This window comes from Lagopus muta, chromosome 5 (genome assembly GCF_023343835.1).
Source record: "Lagopus muta isolate bLagMut1 chromosome 5, bLagMut1 primary, whole genome shotgun sequence".
NCBI classification, from domain to species: domain Eukaryota; kingdom Metazoa; phylum Chordata; class Aves; order Galliformes; family Phasianidae; genus Lagopus; species Lagopus muta.
In genome coordinates, this window is record NC_064437.1 from 47,264,840 (window position 1) to 47,282,832 (window position 17,993).

Below are 17,993 nucleotides of genomic sequence, written 5' to 3' on the forward strand. Positions count from 1 at the left end.
ATGTGTTTTACGAAGTGCATAAATGAGTTATATCACAGTTCATGACTGATTTTTCTACACCCCAGTGCCTCAAACCTGAGTTCATGCATTCTCTAAAACTTCAACTGATAAGCTCTTCAGAGGCACATCTGCTTTGTGAATGGACCTGATGATAATTCATGACATGGAATATTCCCTTATAGTACTGAAAGAAAAGCAATAAGAGAAGTTGGAAGTTGACACTGTAGCAACTGCTGTAGGTGGCTGTTCTGGGCATCTTATGGCACCTTTCTTCTCTGTTCTGCTCAAATCCACCTAACTCGAGGAACTGTGGTTTGCAGGTCAGTTACCTTTATGAAGTAAATCTGCTAGATGCAGCTTGTGTGCTGAGGATGACAAAATGGTGGTTCCTTGTTTCAAGTTCTTCTGAAGCAGGGCCATGAAGGAAACATTGTCCTTCTGCTTTTATTTCACTGTCAGTTTAAAGGACAGAAGAGGAGCAGGACGTGGGTTAAAGGCCTAAGAATGACTTCAGCATCCAGAACTCCAATCTGACCTTAAACCCACGTGGAGAACAGTTGCCAGACACTTTGTGGTGCAAGTCTGGACTGTGTGTTCCATCTGACAGAGCAGCAGTTTGGGAATAAACACTCTCTCGTACTTACGCCAGTGCTACCTTCTAACACAGGAAAGCTGTTGGCATAGGCACCAAACTGTCACTTTTGTGTCTGAGGGGGGAAAAGAGAGGAGTCCTCACCCTGTCTTCCTTTTCAGTCAGTCTCCAGGAGTTTTGGAAGGGGCTTTTTACAAGCCCTCTTCTATTGTTGGCCTGGAGACAAAGGATGGAGGAGCTGGATTTAAGCATAATGACGTGAGCTCCTCCATGCAGAAAAACCCAGCTGAGAGACCCCCCCTGCTCCACACACACACAAAAAAAGGAAGAAAGGGGGAGAAAATCTTTGAAAATAACTAATTAAAGTTGTTTTAGCCTCTCTCTTTCCCCTCCGAGGGCGCCTAATCTCACAGGGGGCAAAGGGGGAAGAGAAGCAAGGAGAACAATGCGGACCATCCCCCCCCCCTCTACACCCCACCTCCTGGTCTCTGAGGTTTTAAAACAAGAGGCCACTTTAAGTTAATGAGCTATCAGCTGACTGGGAGAAGTCTCTAATGAAGCCTGATGTTCACACATTCCCTGGCTTGCTGAATAGGCCTCTGCCAACCTCATAACTGTCAGAAAGTTTCATTCATAAAATCCACATGCTGGGGGTGGTGATGGCGGGGGGGCAGGGAAGGAGCTAGGTGGAGATGGAATGGAGGTCTTCCATGTGGAGCAGTTGGCCCCAGAGGCCAGACACATGCATGGCCAGCACTGGCAGTCTGGAGGATCCCAGAGACCCAGCTCCACTCCCCATTGTCTGGCTGGTAATTAGGAAGATCCTCCAAATGCTTTTGGAGGACGCTGAAGTCTGTGGGGATAATTAGTGAAGATTTAGAGTGTGTTCCAGCTGTTATGTCACCAGATTTGCTGGGTTGGAGGGGAAGATGATGGTGGGGAGCAGTAGGATGAAGCCTCAGAGTAGTTTTGGGGCTTTGCTGTGTAGGCAGCGCATAGCTGAGCCTCGTGTCTTCTGGCATGGTGTCAGGAGCGGTGGGTGCTTGTGGAAGAACAGGAACATAGGGAAAATTCTGAAGGAAAAGATATAATGTATGGAGGAAGGAAAAAGCACATTTCCTTTAATGTAAGTGTTAGTGATGATGGTGCTTACTGGAGCTAATTCTCTTTGGGTGGTGCAGATGTTTTTGGCAGTAGCAGAGAAAAGATGCAAACATGGGGCAAAATAATATATTTTAGGAAAGCAGCTGCCTTCAGAGGCTTGTTTGGAATAGAGTACTAAAATGAGTCATGAGTCAATGCCATTATACTTTGCTCAATAAAACCTCTGGCTTCCCATCTATTTTGTGCTATCACTGAAATTTTGTTACAGTAGTGTAGGAAACTGTGGTTCTTTGCGTATGGTGGAGGCAGTGCTGGGGAGGATGTAACATATTTGACAATAAACTGCCAGGGTTGTGGTGTGGTTGAAGAATTAGGAAATATCTTTCCACTGACTGCTTTTATAGGGATTTTAATTTTCTTTTCCTCAAACTTGGTGGTTTGGTTACTGATTTATGTTGTGTTATAGCAGTACCTGAGCACTTTATTATCTTTATTTGCTGCTATTCCCATTTCAGAAATGGGAAAACAGAACTAAGTTTAGGATCAGAATACACAGAAGAGCTTAGACCTTGCTTAGTTTTCAGGCAACATGTTTGCAGTGCACTTTAGACGTCCGAATTAAATACGGATACATACAAGGAAGCAGCACATGGGGTGGGGATCTGTGTGAGCTGAGGAGCGGGGTGGGATGTGGTTTGGCAGCTGGGTGCTTCCCCTGTGCGTGGAGGGAGATGCCTGTCTCCTCCTATGGTTCATACCTGTGGATGCCTTCCTGCTGAGGTCTGCTTTCCCTCGGTTATCAGTACAGGACTCAAAACCGTGCTGGGTGGTTAAGTCTTCCTAAGTCACTTCTGTTGAAAATCTTCTGTATTTTTAGTGAATAATCAAATATTCCATAGAAGAAAGCTCTGCACTTGTGTTGTAGGCCAAAGGCTATAGAAGTTACCGGGTTGAGGGGAAGGCAAACTCAGAGGAGAAAACTTGGCACAGCCAGGTACTCACGTGCTGTACAGCAGCTGATAGACGCCGATCATTTTGCCTTCCTCCATGAGCGAGGAGAGTCTTGGGAACGACGGCCTGTCTGCGTCTGCCTGTCTCACTGAACGCCACTCACGGGTGCAGAGTTGGCTGACACACTGTTGTTGTGTTTGATGCTAATGGGTTCTTTGGTTTGGGTTTGCTTCTGCTCTGGCTTTTCTTTTTTTTTTTTCCTGAACTAGAGTTCAGGAATGCAGCACTAGCCAGGCCTTGGGTAGAGTCTGGATGGTCTCTACTTGTTATGGCTTTCTTTATTGATTTATTTTTAGCTCTCTGTTGCTAGTTGTTCCTATAGTTAACATTTCTTTAGTGGCTGGGTTGCAGGTTGCTGGCAGAGAAGAGACACATTCAGTTACTGGGTCTCTGTTTAAGCCTACTCTTTCCCCTTCAGCACTGACATGCCTCTTGGTAGTACCATTGCTCTTTCCTTGTGTTCTCTTACCCTTTCTTTATTAATATTGCCTCTTTAACCCTCAGCACTACTGTGCTTTTGCTAGTATAGAGTTTTGCTGACCAATCTCACAGTAGTATGTGTTTGTGGAGGGCTGGTTTTCTGTCACTCTGCTAATATTTGCTTAGCAGCTGGAGGATGGCTGGGCTCTCTGCAGGTGAAGGGCCCTCCTGCCTGCATTAGACTCACATGGAGGCTCTCAGCCTGATCTAAGGGCTCTCCAGCAAGGAGCCACCAACATGCCCCACAGTGGAAGCCAGGGGAACATCTGCTGAAGGGTTTGTTCCAATCAGGTCAGAGATTTGCTTGCATACTGGCAAAGAAGGAGGGGGGAGCAAACAGACAGTGAGCAGGTTCAGATACCGGATAAACTCTGCATCTTGTGCTGCATCACGGGTTGCGTTTCCTCTGTATATGAGCCAAGAGGGACCACTTGCTTTACCAGGCTCTCATGTGAGCACTCAACCGACACAAGAGGCTCTGCTCTTTTCCCCTTGGGGGATTCTGGAGGCAAGAGCTCTCAAAGGCTAAAGAAAACAAAACAATGTTTGCTTAGCTGTAGAGCAGAGCGTGCCTTGCGTAAATTGTGCTGGGGCCTAAAAGTGCCTCAGAAGTGAAGTGCCTCTGGAATCAGCTTCACGAGATAAATGTGAGGCAGGGTGATGGCATTTTTGCAGATGGTGGGGTTTCCCGTTGACTTACTTCCTGGTGGGATTTTGGGTGCTTTGGATCTCAGCTCCAAGAAAAAAAATGGCACAAAGTGCAAAGTTTTCCCAGTGAAGAAGTGTTCCTTCCATAGTTCTGCTCCTTGCAGAGAGCTAACAGGAAAATTACTCGCTGGGTGGCTCAGGGGGCAATGGCTTTACTTGTGGGAAGGAGGAAAAGGAAAAGGGTGCTCTGGGAACTTTGGCCCAGTGGCAAACCCAGCAACCCGTGGATGGAGCAGAGCCATCAGGGAGGGAATGAGAAACATTCTTTACTCCCTGGAGCCGGATCCAAACATAAAAGGCACTTGCCAAATCCTAGGATGTGTTTCGGGTGGGACAGAGAATAGTCCGTGTTTCTGTGGCCCCTGGCTGTGTTGCAGACTTTTTTCTCCTCTGGACTTGACCCATGAAAAATACAGGTCCTATTTCTAATTCCAATTTCTAGATATCCTTTGTTCAGTCACAGGTGTGCAGGCCAAGCTGGCACATGTCCAGTGTAGTTAGTGAAGATGTAGTACCTGGCCTTGCATGCATTTGGTACTCCAAATTGATTGAGAATACAATGTTCCTAGTACAGTAGGATCAAAAGACTGCTTGCATGTACAGACCTCCTGCAGCTTTTGTTTCTGTGACTGGGTGGTTGACTGCAGTTTATCATCTGTATACTGAGAAGTCTCTTGATACACAAGTGAAATTCACTTCCAGCACGTGTCTCACTGCAACACTTGCTTTCTCCCATCTCTTCTCACAAATATAGCATCGTGCAGATGCTCTCAATTTCCAAGTACCTTATTTCTCATCATCAGGGCTGTTTTGATGAATTTGAAATGTAGCAATGCTGGCTGTTGATTATTGGCATCCGACATCTAGTGATCCTTACTGGAAGGAGGATATTAGGCTCAGAGATTCTCTGTTCATGGTGTCCTTCATCCATGACAGTAAGGCTGATACTACAGCAGAAGCTCAGTCCTTCTGTACAGGAAGGCATGTTATTGCACCATAGTGTTGAATCTGCTGTCTGATGTCTCCCGCAACTCAATTTGCCAGGTGAGAAATGTCCTAAAAACGACGAGGCTGGGAAGAACCAAAGCACCCTCCTTTTAATCCAAACTTCTTTTTGTGTGTGTGTTTTTGAAGCCTGATGTGGATTTTCTGAACGGATGAAGGGAGTGCTGGTAATGTGGTGCGTTGGAACCCTTGTGAAAAATAAAACATGGGGTGGTAAGGAGTGGCTCAGGAATAGGAAAAAACCCTTTGGTCTAACAAAAGAACAGTCTGTGTGACGGTAGCTTGGTATTTAGTTAGAGACTGCAGTCAGTCTGCAGATGAACAGCCTTGCTGGCATCTGCAGGTGGGTGTTCTGCTTATGCTTTCCTTCTTCTGCTCGTGTTTGTGAATGCGTTCTGTCTGCCACCTCACAGATGCAGAGGTAGCTGCCATTTGCAGCTGTTCTTATGCCCAAAGTATCAGCAGATCCCAATATTATGTAAGTACTATAAGTGTGTGTTTGTAAAAAAACAGTCCCTACAAAAATAGTTCACAACCCACACGGGCACAACAGCCCTTGCTTCAGAGAGTGAGAGAGTCTTTAGAGGTCATTAGAGATTAAGTGACAGGACCAAGATCTCACAGGAACCTGCACTCTGAATTACATCTGGAACTCACACCTCACAGCTTCAGAGCTCATGAGGGTATTTTAATACTTAGATAACTTTTAGAGACTCACTGACACACATTCATCCAAGGTAAACGTGATCTGCCATCTTGGGCCCAACCCCAGATTTGCTTTCATCAAGTCTAATTATGATAATGGTTCATTTAACCTCTCTGCCTCCCCCTAACTTCTGCTTTAAAGCAAAGGCACCGGCTGAGAAACCTTGGACTGCGTAGTTCCAATTTTAGCTCTGTCTGACTCATTTAATAATTTGGTCAGGCTGGTTTGTCCTTGACTCAGTTTCCCCACTGTCAAAACGGGACTAATAACATCGTCCTGCGTTTTGAGGAAGGATTATGAAGATAAATTAGTTTTGGCTGGAGAAGAGTCCTGCAGGGCTAGCAGAATTAGAAGGAGACAAGCGTTCTCTCTGTTGCAAGTATTATCTATCACTTGTGCTTCTCTCAGCCCTCTTTGACTTTTACTGACTGTATTCTTTCTCCTCTTGCAAATTACCAGCATGTATATTGATCAGCACAGTCCCTCACACAGCCTATAGGGCCATCTCCCCATCGACTTCTTTGCCCTCTGAGGCTGATATTTTGACAGCTGGGAGGAAAATCCTGCCTCCACTGGTCTCAACAAAGCCAGGACATCGTCCCTGGTTTTCCACCACGAGTGCTGCCTCTTCTGTACAAAGGCTGGCTCCGGGTCGCTCCTGCTGCCTTTTCTTTGGGCTCCTCTAAGGAAGAGCAATCCCCTCCAGAAAGTGCTGAGATGGCTTTAGAGAAAGGCAAAGTGGCGGGGAGCGAAGGGATGGTTGGAGAGGAAAAGCCAGCCCCACAACAATCTGACTTCTTCTAGAGAGGGTTAAGTACTCAGTGCCTCTTACTGGGTCACTTAATGATGGATGGTAGTTAGTGGGGGTGGGGGAAAGCTGACTTCCAGCCCTGCATCACTAAACCGTTCATTAGGAAAAACACACACAATGGAAAATGGCAGAGGGGCTCAAGTGTCCAATTTCTCTCTTGAACTCTCTGAACAGGAGGCTCCAGTCAGGGGAATCCCTGCCACCCTTTCTCCCCCTCCTTCCCTGGCAGTTTCTTTATTAATTAACGGAGTTGGCTGGGGACGGAAACAGAGGACAATAATCAACATAGATGGGTCTGCAGACCTATTTTTAATAATGTGCTTTGCATCTGTCCTAATTGGTATGGAAACAGTGACCTGATTGGAACAACCGGGAGCCTCTCGGGGCCTTTCTTTCTTTCTTTCTCTCTCTGTTTTCTTTTTTGTTTGGTTGAAGTTTGACTTGGTGGGAGTGGAGGGGCCAGTGGATAAGAAATATAAAACCTAACCTTAGGGGCTGTTTGCAGGCTGGGGAGAGGGTTGGTTACTGGGGACATGGGGGAAGGGAGGCCGGGCAGCCTCGATTAGGAAGTTGGGTGTAAATGCCTCCAGGGCACACAGTCTGGCTGCCCAGAGATGCTGGGGCTGAGTGTGGGAAGGAAGGGGTACCAATTCTTCTTGGGCAGTTTGATGATGGGAAATACGATGGCTTTGCTGGGTGTGCCAAAATGCAGCGTTGCTGCAGGGAGAAGAGGAACAGGCCAGGAGCCAGCTGATGTCTGGTCCCTACCCTGCCACATAGCAAATGCTCGTGCAGTGATGGGCAGCCTCTGTCTGCAAGAGTTTTTAACTTGAAATAGCTGGGGAGATGGCCAGATAAGGTCAGAAGATGGCTTAGCAATGATGATGGCTTGGAACCATGGCTTCCTGAGTGCTACTAGCTTCTGGTGGGAATGCAACATCCTGATGGCACTGGGGGACCCCATAGCGAATGCTGAGTATTTGCGTGTGCACAGGGACCGCGCTTTTGTGGGATGAGGGGAAAAAAGCTTTGAATTCAATTGCAGTATGTTTTGTACGCTATGGTATCTGCATGTTTTGTATCAGGGCGTAGTGTCACGCTCACACTGGTGCCTGCTGGGCGGGATCACAGAGGCACAGCGCTGCTGAGCATAGGTGGCAGTGTGTCCACGTGTCTCCACGGCTGTGCCGTCCCGGGGCTGCTCAGGGCAGGAGATGGGCGCTTTCCTTTCTCCTTGTTTAACCAGCAGCGAGCTCCTGCAGGCCGTGCTGCTGTGTTTGCCCAAGTTGCAGCATCTGCATGGTTTTGTAGAGTCTTATGAGATCTGGGCGTATGGAAGTACACCTTTCTCCTTGCAGCTGTGACTTCCTGCAGAGCAGCAAGGCATGACAGGGAGCCCACCACCATGGGAAGCACTGAGCACAGGGCCTGGGCTGAAGGACACGTCACCCAACAAAGGGCTGTGTCAGGCATTTTTGTATCTCGGTTCCAGTGCCTAGTTGCTGCCTTCCAGCTTCACTTTCTGTCCAAAGCTCACATGTACATGCTCTCATCAACAACTAAGTGAAAAATCAAGCCCACAGACTCAAATCCTTATGAAGTGATTTCTGTAAAGGTGAGGAAAGAAAATAGATGTTATTTAAAACAAAGCAAAATGCTCGCACAAAGGATGGATAGGAGAACCGGCTCAAATGGCTCTGATTTGTTTCTGCCCCAGAAATAGCTCAATGTCTTCAACTCTGATCACAGTGGCTTTTTTTCCTATAATATAGAAAGAATTGTTGCATAAGAATCTTAGTTTTATTTTAAGGGTTCACGTGTGTGCTGTGTAGAACTCCAAGAAATCTTTCCGTTGCCTTCAAAAGGATCAGAAGGAAACTGAAAATACGATCTCCCAAATGTTTACTATTATTATTAAACATGATGTGTATTTGGAGCTTTGCTCCCGTCTGTTCTGGGGCCTCACGCGTCGATTTGGGCTACCGCAGAAGTCGGAAGGACTGTGACATTGCTGAATTCAGGGTCTGCTTATGGCTTGTAAGGCTGGGAGTCTGCTGTATGCACAACTGCTTGGAGAGGGGAAGGAAACAGAGAATAGAAAAGCGGAGGGAGCAGGCTGTGAGCTCCTGCCTCTGTGCTGCAGGAGGAGTTGGCCAGGCCCCATGTAAATCAAGGACAAAGTTGACTAATTTCCTGGGTCGGTCATGGTGAAAATATCACATTTCATGGTTTGTTGCAGATTCATAGAAAAATCCTATTAAAACCGGGCAGATTACTTATACAATTTAAACAAATGATGATCAAAGATTATAACATGTTCTGTGAAGAATGAAAAGGAATAGAAATGAACGTGCATCTGCTGAAATGGGGCCGGGTGGGTTTTTGCATGCAAACCTGCTCTTTTAGCACCCTGAGAACGAGGTGGGGGCCGCGAGCAGCGCGGAGCTCCGCGTCCCCTTCGGCCGGGGGCTTTCCGCAGGGCACAGGGCCGCCAGGGGGCGCCGCAGGCCGCCTTTTGGCGGAGCGCAGGGCCGGGCCGCAGCTCTGCAGCCGGTCCGAGGGAGCGACCCCGGGAAGGGAGCGACCCCAGGGGAGGGAGAGACCCCGGGGGAGGGCGCGCCGGGCTCCGTGCCGCACGGTACCGCCGAGCGGGTGTCTCAGCCGGAGGGAGGGAGGGATGGATGCCTGCCTGCCTGCCTGCCTGCCTGCTCTCTGCTTAGACTCAAACTCTACGCTAACTCGTAAGCGCATTACGTGCTACCTCACTTGTAAGTTGCTGAGGAAGAAACACCTCCCTTCAAACCTAACAAAGCTTGGGATGCCAGGTAAAAATGAGATATATCTCAACGAGGAAACAAGGTGTAAACTAGCAGTAAGCCAGACTGCTATTGATTCCTGCATAGATCTGTCTTCTAACGTCTCATCACAGTGAGATGTGCGAAACCTTCGCTGACTGTGAAAGGCAACAACTGTACACTGAAGGAGAGGGTGCTTAGAAGAGTGCTTCTGTGATTCTTAAGGCAGAGATTAAATTAATATTCTCAAATGCATTTCCAAAGAAAATGGTAGAAATTCTGGAAATGGAGAATGATTGGCAAGAGCCCCATATTTACACTAGGGACAGGAAAGGGCCGTTGTTCTATTTTAATTTTTTTTTCTTTGAAGGCAGATTTCCACATTTGACTGTGAAATTACCTCCGCAGATGAGGCAGAATTTAGCAATTCCCCGTGCACCACAGGGCATCCTGTCCCAAGCAGTAATCCTCGTGATCGCCATCATAGTGCTGTTCATGGCATGCTTGGTTTCAAGTTAAGCACAGATTCAAATTGGGTGGTGTTGCCACTCATTTTTGCTGCTTCAGTCTGAGCGTGCTGACACAGAACGTGACTGTGACTCTTATCACAAGGCTTGTTTTGTGCACTTCATGTCTGAAGCCCCGTACTGAAGCCTTCCCAGGCAACAGGGGCTAGATGGTGGAACTAGATGATCTTCAAGGTCTTTTCCAACCCAAACCATTCTGTGATTCTATGAACAGTGCCTGAGAGAGAGACAGCAGCAGCTGCCTGACCATTCGGTAGAGCACACTTGGATCTGCTGTTGATGGTTCTCGCTTTATCTTTATGGGGTTGACAGCATTCTCTGCTAAGCCTCTTTCTCCTAACTCACTCCTAACACCAGGCTTTGTTTAGCTTCAGTTGCAGTGTGTGAATCTAGTTGTGTCTGAAATTAAGGATAAGGTGCGTGAATTTACTGATCCCAGCTCTTTAGCTATCCATAGATCTAGAATAACGTAGCAATAAACCTGCCTTTGCGTGATGTTCGATCCAGGATCCAAAACCTAGTGCCATCTCTAAGCCCAGAACTGCTCAAAGCCCATGTAGCCCTAGCTTTGTGATAGCTGAGCACTGTGCATTCCAGCCTTCTGCCTTAGTTTTTCTTTAAGGACCAGGTAAAACTAAGCACAAAGCTCTCCCATCCTGATGCCAAGCCAAGCTATAACCAGCCTTACTGATCACTGCAACACAGGGGTGTAGTACAGGCCAGAAATCAAACACCAAATGTTTGACTGTCAATCTGTTGTCTTATCACTGAGGGCCTGTGAGAGTTCAGCAGTGGTGGTAGGACACTGTTGCCCTAGGTGTGAGCTCCTCAGTGTCATTTATGGCTGAAGGAACTGTTATCTCTGAACATTAGGTAGGAAAAACTCGAATCCCCTGGGGCAGGCTGCAATCCTGCTGCAGCCTGGATGCAATTTACCAGTAAACTTGAGTGCACGAAACTGCATGCTGAATCTTAGTTCTAGTCCTAACTTTATTCCTGGCACGGATGATGGCCTAGGAATTCAGTTATGTCCAGAAGTTAATCAGAAGATGTTTAAATATGCTGATACTGATTTTACCACTTATCTTACCTCAAGTAATGATGCAGTTCCAGCTCCAGCGTTGATCATGGCTCAGTAACCCCATTCTGTCTGACAATTAAATATTGTACATTTTAGTCTGCTTATCCCTGGGCAGGTTGCAGAAACAAGCAACAAAAATTGTTTCGCGGAACCTCATTTCTGGAATGCTAAGCTGGAGCCTAATTGTCATACTAACCCTGCCTTGACCTCTGCCCAGGCACCAGTGCAAAATTAGGAATAAATATTTGACTGCAGTACACCAACTTTCATCCAGATTTGTGAGTCTTCATTTACACAATTACCAGGGCTGCTCTGAATGCTGTGCCTCCTATTTATTTCCATGGAAACTACAACAGATACAAAGAGCACAATAACACCATTTGATAGAGCAAATTCTGAGCTCCAAAATAACATTTTTCATTATTATTTCATGTTTGTGTTTCATATTCATATTTCATTATCATTATAATTCATTATTATATCATCATCAATATTATTATTATTCATTATTAGCAATGCATTTTCACCAGTGGTGAACAAGACCTGCATGCTGTCCTTGTAAATATCTGCCCCAGTGAGAGTGACCCGCTGTCAGCACTGCTGAAACAGCATCCACCATCTACCTGTGCTCACATCCACTGCTTGGTCTCTGTAAATGTTCAGCAAGCACTGATGGATGTCAATGGATGCCATTTTTTTTTTTTTTGGCACAGAGAAATTCAGTGATACATCTTTGCTTCATATTCACTTCTGTGTCAGAACCCGTTTTGTTAGACTGCCCCTATGTCACGTGCCAATAGAATGGAATATTGGTGAGAGGGTTCAATCTCTACTGCCATAGAACCACCGTCTGACTTTGATGTTCTGGGCCAGCAGAACAAAATAGAAGGCATTACTTTTCAAGCAGCTTTCATGCCTAGCATATCTAATCTCTGTTCCAGTCTCTGTCCTCAACCCTACCCTACTTTGAATTTTAGGTTTGCTACCCAGGATCTGATGTTTTCATCTCTTGGTATCAGAGCTTGGCTTTCCTTTATGTTTGGCAGAGGGCAGTAATAAGTATGGCTTTTCAGATCCTAATTTTAGCTCAAATCCCAAACATGGCGTTGCTATACCCTCTATTTTCGTTGCGACCATACAGCCCCATTCCAGCTGTGCTAACTGTATTTTCTCTTGCAAAATTCAGTAAATATCCTTTGCTGTATCCATATCTCTTTAAATCCTGCTCCTAACAAAAATCCCAGCGTTCTCTACAGTTCAAACATTTCCTCTAGCTTTAAAATTAAGAAGATATTTGAGTCTGCTGGCACCAGAGTTCTGTGTCTGCATTGCCAAAGGAGAGCCTTGCACGTGGGATAAGGTCCTACCTAACCTGAGCTGAGTGTTGTGGTTGACTGTCTGTGTTTGGTGGTTTGGCTACAAAGAGCTGAAAATTCAGTGTTCCAGATACTTACAGTGATCTTCGCCCTTGAGAGCTGTACAAATGAGGTAATTTCTTTGAGTTCAAAGGGAACCATGCAGCTTTATACCAGCTGATTGAGTGCTGACTGTCTGGCTACATATGTAGTTTCATGGTAGAAAAGCGTCTAATACTTCCTTTCTGTGAGAGCTGAAGAATTCTTATGCTGCTGTACTATAATGCACATAGAGCCTTGCTGAGTAGATGTCCAAACCTTTGTACAAGCAGTGTGTTCCGTTGCCTCTATCTGTGAGTGCTCTGCGGGCTTGTGTAGCTTTCTGCTGGCTGGAGAGCGAGTTAGCAAGTGGGAATAGCATCTTGGGAATGTGGTGGGAGTTGTGGTGTGTGGATGTGGAAGCAGCGATGGCAAGTCTTTTGATGTTTTTAATTTGACATCAAGTATGCTGGCACTAACTGCCATGATCATGAATTGTTCAGTGGTACTGATTGCATCTGTGACGTGAACTGCTGCAGCAGGGAACTTGAGATGTCAGGATTAAGGAAAAGCTGTAGATTTATGGAGGATTCCTACTGTATGACTGTAAGTGTTGTCTGTCTTGACAAAGTGCCGCCTGATGTACGCAATATTTGTAACTTACATGCCAATGAGGGAACTGGGCTGGATGGTAGTTTGCTCGTATGTATTTGGGAGTGCTTTATGTTCAATAAGCACCGAGGCCTGAGTAGGAGAGGCTGCTGGTCACTGCCTGTTCTGTGCAGGGCCAACCCATGGGTAGGTGATGTTACTGAAGGTGAAGTAAGGGGACGTGTGTGTTGAGTTGGAGAGAAAATGGAGGTTGCAGATAACTTTTCCAGCCTGGTACTGTGCATCTTCCATCAATTAAAACCAGCAACGCCTTCCTGTAGCAAAGCAGTCCTCAAAGGCTTGTCCTTTTGCTGTGTGTGGAGAACGTGGTAAGGACCACTCTCTTGGTGCAGCCAACAACCATCATGGTTGTTTGTAGTCTTAGCATTGTGTTCATTTCACATTAATGGTGAGTAAAGCTGATTAGCTGCTGTTTTAACTGCAGGTAACTTGTCGTTATTGGCAGGAAACATTTCATCTGCATAACAGTTTCAGGGGAGCAGTGGGGAACATTTTCTATTAGCATTTGTTGATGGGAAACATGTTTCTTGGTGGAGTTATGTTTGGAACTGGAAGAAGATTTGGTGTTTTTATTCTTTACTCCAACTAGAAAAACTAAATCATGGAAAGTCCAGTAATGCTGTTTTGAATATTAATTCTAATGTATCCAAGATCAGTGCCTGTCTTGGTATTTGCAATACGCATATAACTACAGGAGCTAGAATCAACCTTCCTAATGCTGCCCACAATATATATATATGTATATGCTGAATGCATATGCAAGCTGGGAGAAGAGGGAGGTGAGGGTTAGCTCCAGGGAGCTTGTCTCTGCTGCACTCTTGAGCTCTGCAGGGCCTCAGAAAGGGGCTGAGGCAGGTACATGTAAGCAGTGCCTGTCCTTTCCTAATCCCAGCCATGGAACAGTCCTCCTCTTCTCTTGTATACCAAGTGGCTCTATTCATATGATTGTGGATTTTTTCTCTTTTAAAATACTTCAGTGACACATGCCATAGCTCCATGCTCTCACAAACATGAGTTTTGAAAGTGACGGAATAGTAAAACTTGCTTTATCGAGACACATTTGTCTTCCTTTCTTTGCTTCCTCATTCATCTGTAAGCCCCAAGACCTGGTGTGTGCCCATCTGGAGTGAGAAGGACTCACTGACCTGGAATTGGTTTGCTTTGAGATCAGCAGGACGAGCCATGCTCTCCAAGTGCTGAAGCCTTCTATAGGGCTGCATCCTTAATAGGAAGCCACCTTCTTGAAATGTTATCCATGAGATAACAATGATCAGTTGGTGCCACAGTAGTACTTGTTGTACTGCAGGGTCTCAGAGCATGCGTGCAGTCATGCAGAGTTGTGAGGACAAATGCAGTCGTGTAACTGTCAGAAGTTACTGTACAGAAGCACTGTAACAGTATCAGAAGATACTGATTAGCTATCCTTAAGAAATAGAGCTCATGCTGACCTACAAGGTGGAATTTGCTTCAGAGTTTGCATGAGGAATACATGACGGTTTTAGTGAGTGAGCAGGGAATTCTATATTTGGTATAAATCAGAAAAGGAATTTTAGGAGGACTGTCTTCATGTTTGCACTGCAACTTACACCTTCGCTTGCCCTGAGCTATAAAAAATTCCATAAGGACGTTGCTTTACTTGTTTGATAGAAGTGGTGTCTTGGTACTCAGCAACCCAGAAGCTGAATTGTTTTCCAGTATTCATTTTATTTTGTCAGTGCTTCCCATATGGTCTAGTGGTTAGGATTCCTGGTTTTCACCCAGGCGGCCCGGGTTCGACTCCCGGTATGGGAAGGGTTTCCCTTTTCAAGGGGGAAGGGGTTTTGAACTGAAGGAGGGGAGATTTAGGTTGGATGTTGGGGGGAAATTCCTTACGCAGAGAGAGGTGAGCTCAGGGGTGGGAGGTGCATGAGAGAGAGCCTGCACTGCCTGATCTGCTGGGTGGGCAGCCCTGCAGGGGGCTTGGAACCGAGGGGGTCTTTAACGGATCTTCCAGCCCATCCATCCTGTGTTACTAAGGTTTATCTGGGGGGAGGCCCATCATGAGTGCATCAGGACCTTGCAGGTACAGAACTCAGTCCCACAGAGTGTGACTGCTGGACAAATAACCTCTTTCTGACTTCACTAACATCATCAGGAAACGCCCCCACCACCTTCAGTGCTGCGAGCCTCACTTACCAGTGTTTATTATTTCTATTGCCAGAATGCCAGGGAGGCGCATTACCTATGAAGGCATCGCTGTGCTGGGCAACGTAGGAATGCAGAACAAACAAAAGGCGATTTCTGGCTTCAAGGCTCTAGCAGTCTGAGGCAGAAGATTATGACCTGATCAGATAATTATGACTGGCACCAGAGAAGCCAATGCATTTTCTACTGATTGAGCTCAGTAAAAGGAAAAAGCGCAGGCTGAAGCACTGTTCCACTTGACTTAATTGGAGAGAGGAAAGAGTTAAAGAACATAACCACATGGGAAAAAAAAAAGCTAAACTCCTCTTCAAATAGTCCCAAGTGTTTGAGGAGGAAGGAGGAGAAGAAAAAGCAAGAAGAATCTGAAGCTCAGATTGCCTTGTTTTGCAGTCATTTTTCCAGGATGTACTGGAGATATTTTATGCAATAGCACATTGTTTGGGAACGAATATTTGTTCACTGAGATATGACTCTCCCATGACAGAGCAGTGAAATATAGGATATTTTGCTTGTTGGCAGCAGATTTCTGGCTGTCTAAGTTTTTATTAGTGCAGGTTTCTCTGTATGAGCATAGCTATTTATCTAGCAAGCAGGGCCAACAGATAGAAAGTTGAAGAGGGAGCCAGCTCAGACCTAGGCTATGTCGGTAGATAAAAACCCTTCGGGGAAAATTTCTCCAGAATTGGGCCACGTGCCTGAATTGGAGGAAATGCTGTTACATTTTTAGGTGCTTCAATACCATGTATTTCTACAATTCTTATGTAATGCAGCTGAGGATGTGTTGCCAGCTGCCAGGGTGGGGTTGCAGATCTTATAACTCATGAGCTGGAAGATGAACTTTTCAGCAGAGGCTGCAGCAGGCTGCTGATTTTCCATGTGTTGCCCAGCCAGCACCAGAGGAGGTTAGGCAGTTACCCCAGGGGGCTGCAAATTACACCGACATGTGGACTGCTACTGTAATCTCATTGCATGGTGATGGTGAATGTGTAAGAATACAAACATCCTGCATCTGTGGATCAAGAACTTGTTTGTGATTGTTGTGACTAGACCACACAGTGGAATGTACTCTGATGGTGAGAGTTTGGCTTGAGATTAAGCTGGATCAGATCTATGGGACCTGATCTTTAATTCATAATACGTGTATCTCTCTGAAGGTAGTGCCTTCTATTTATTTCCATGGAAATGAAAACAGCTACAAAGGGCACAGTAATGCTATTTGATAGAGCAAATTCTCAACTACGAAACACCATTTTTCAGCATAATTGCCACCATTAGCCATGCATTTTTGCCAGTGATGAGCAAGACCCGCATGCAGTGCTTGTGAGCATCTGCACCAGTGGAGGTGACCCACTGTTGCTATTCTGAAATGCACCACTCGCCGCCTCACTGTGCTCATATCCCCTGTTTGGTCTCCATAAACATTCAGCAAGCATTGATGAATGTCAATGGGTGCCATTTCTTTCTGCTTGGAGGAATTCAGTGACACACCTTTGCTTCACATGCCGTTTTGTCAGACTGCCCTTCTGCTGCCATCTATCACACAGTAACAAAATGGGATGGAATACTGGTGGGAAGGTTCAGCCTCTGCTGCCATCCCCCAACAGTTCCCTCCAGCATCCTGGACCAACATAATAAAAAAGGAGGTGTTACTATTGGAACAGCCCTCATACTTAGCACATCTGGCTAATGCTGTTGGAAGTAAGGAGACTCTTTACAAGACAGGGAAGCAAATGGGACCAAGTTTTTTGAATATGCCACCCTAAAGGACTTCTCAAGGAGACATTTCATGGTGAACATCAAAAACAACCTAGAGGCATTTATAAGGAGCTCTGCTTATTCATAAAGGACATCCTGGGAGGAGGCATAAGGGTGTTGATACAGAGATGCACCAATTAGTGGAGGGTGTAGGAGGAGAGGCTGATAAGAGGTGGAGCTCTTTGCCCAGAATGGAAAATACTGAAGTCCAGCCAGCTGTGGATGTTCTTGAGAGGGAAGACAAGCAGCTCCATTTTGCTGCGTAAAAGAAAAGCAGTGGGCACTTACTACAAGAGAGATCTGTGCTGGCAGGTAGCCTGGGGGGGGCAGCTATGCAGTCACAGGGCAGCAGAGCATGGCAAGGTTTCCAGGCCAGGGAAGAAATGGCTATAAAGCTTAGTAGTTCTGTGGGCTGCTTAGTTGTAACTGTGCCTCAGGTCATCTAAAGGCCCTGCCTTATGCTGTTTTCTTTGCTCCTGTTGCAGCTTGGTAAGAGCTGAATATAATTTGCACAGCAGAGGGATTGAAATGGCAGCCAGGCTACTACTTAAGTGAACTGAGTAGAGTCAGAGTGATCTTAACAAGCTTTTACATAAAAGCATATGATCAAGCTGTTGAGATGGGTAGCAAAAAGGCAGAGTGGTACACAAGCAAACATCCAGCAGCCAAAGGTGTTTTCAAACACAGGTTGTAGGGTGTTCAGACTGTAATCCCCAGAGCCTCTAGAGGTGGGTGAAAGCATCTTCATTACACTCAGCTCACGGAGGCGCTTCTTTCTCCTCGAGTCCACTGGGGTTTACCGTCACACAAAGCAACTGCAGAACATTGAAAAGATCCCAAACTGCTTTGCAAATTATTACAGAAACTATGTGGTAGTATGATTGTATGTCTGGATTGTTTTAATTGATATTCTGTGCTTACCACCAGCCATGATCTCATTTTAAAAATATTATAGAACATTGTCCTTACACTGCTACAAATACAGATACAGCATTCCTGCTAGATGAGAGGAAATTGTGGACTTTATTCTTGCTGAAGTTAATTTGCTATTAATGTTAAATATACGCATAAGCTCTTTTTTGAACAAAAAATAAGTATAGACTTATCTGGCCTTTCTGACATGTGCACAACACGTGTGTGTGCAGTGGTTATTTCATGGATGTTGGTG

At 45.8% G+C, this 17,993-nt stretch overlaps 1 long non-coding RNA gene and 1 other non-coding gene across 18 annotated transcripts in view; both read left to right on the plus strand.

Moving 5' to 3' along the window:
* Positions 1–17,993, plus strand: part of LOC125693953 (uncharacterized) — a 309,716-nt gene that overhangs the window by 16,774 nt on the left and 274,949 nt on the right. The gene's annotated exons all lie outside the window — the stretch shown is intronic.
* TRNAE-UUC (transfer RNA glutamic acid (anticodon UUC)) lies at positions 14,606–14,677 on the plus strand. Its single transcript has one exon. It is a non-coding gene; the product is annotated as a tRNA-Glu (tRNA).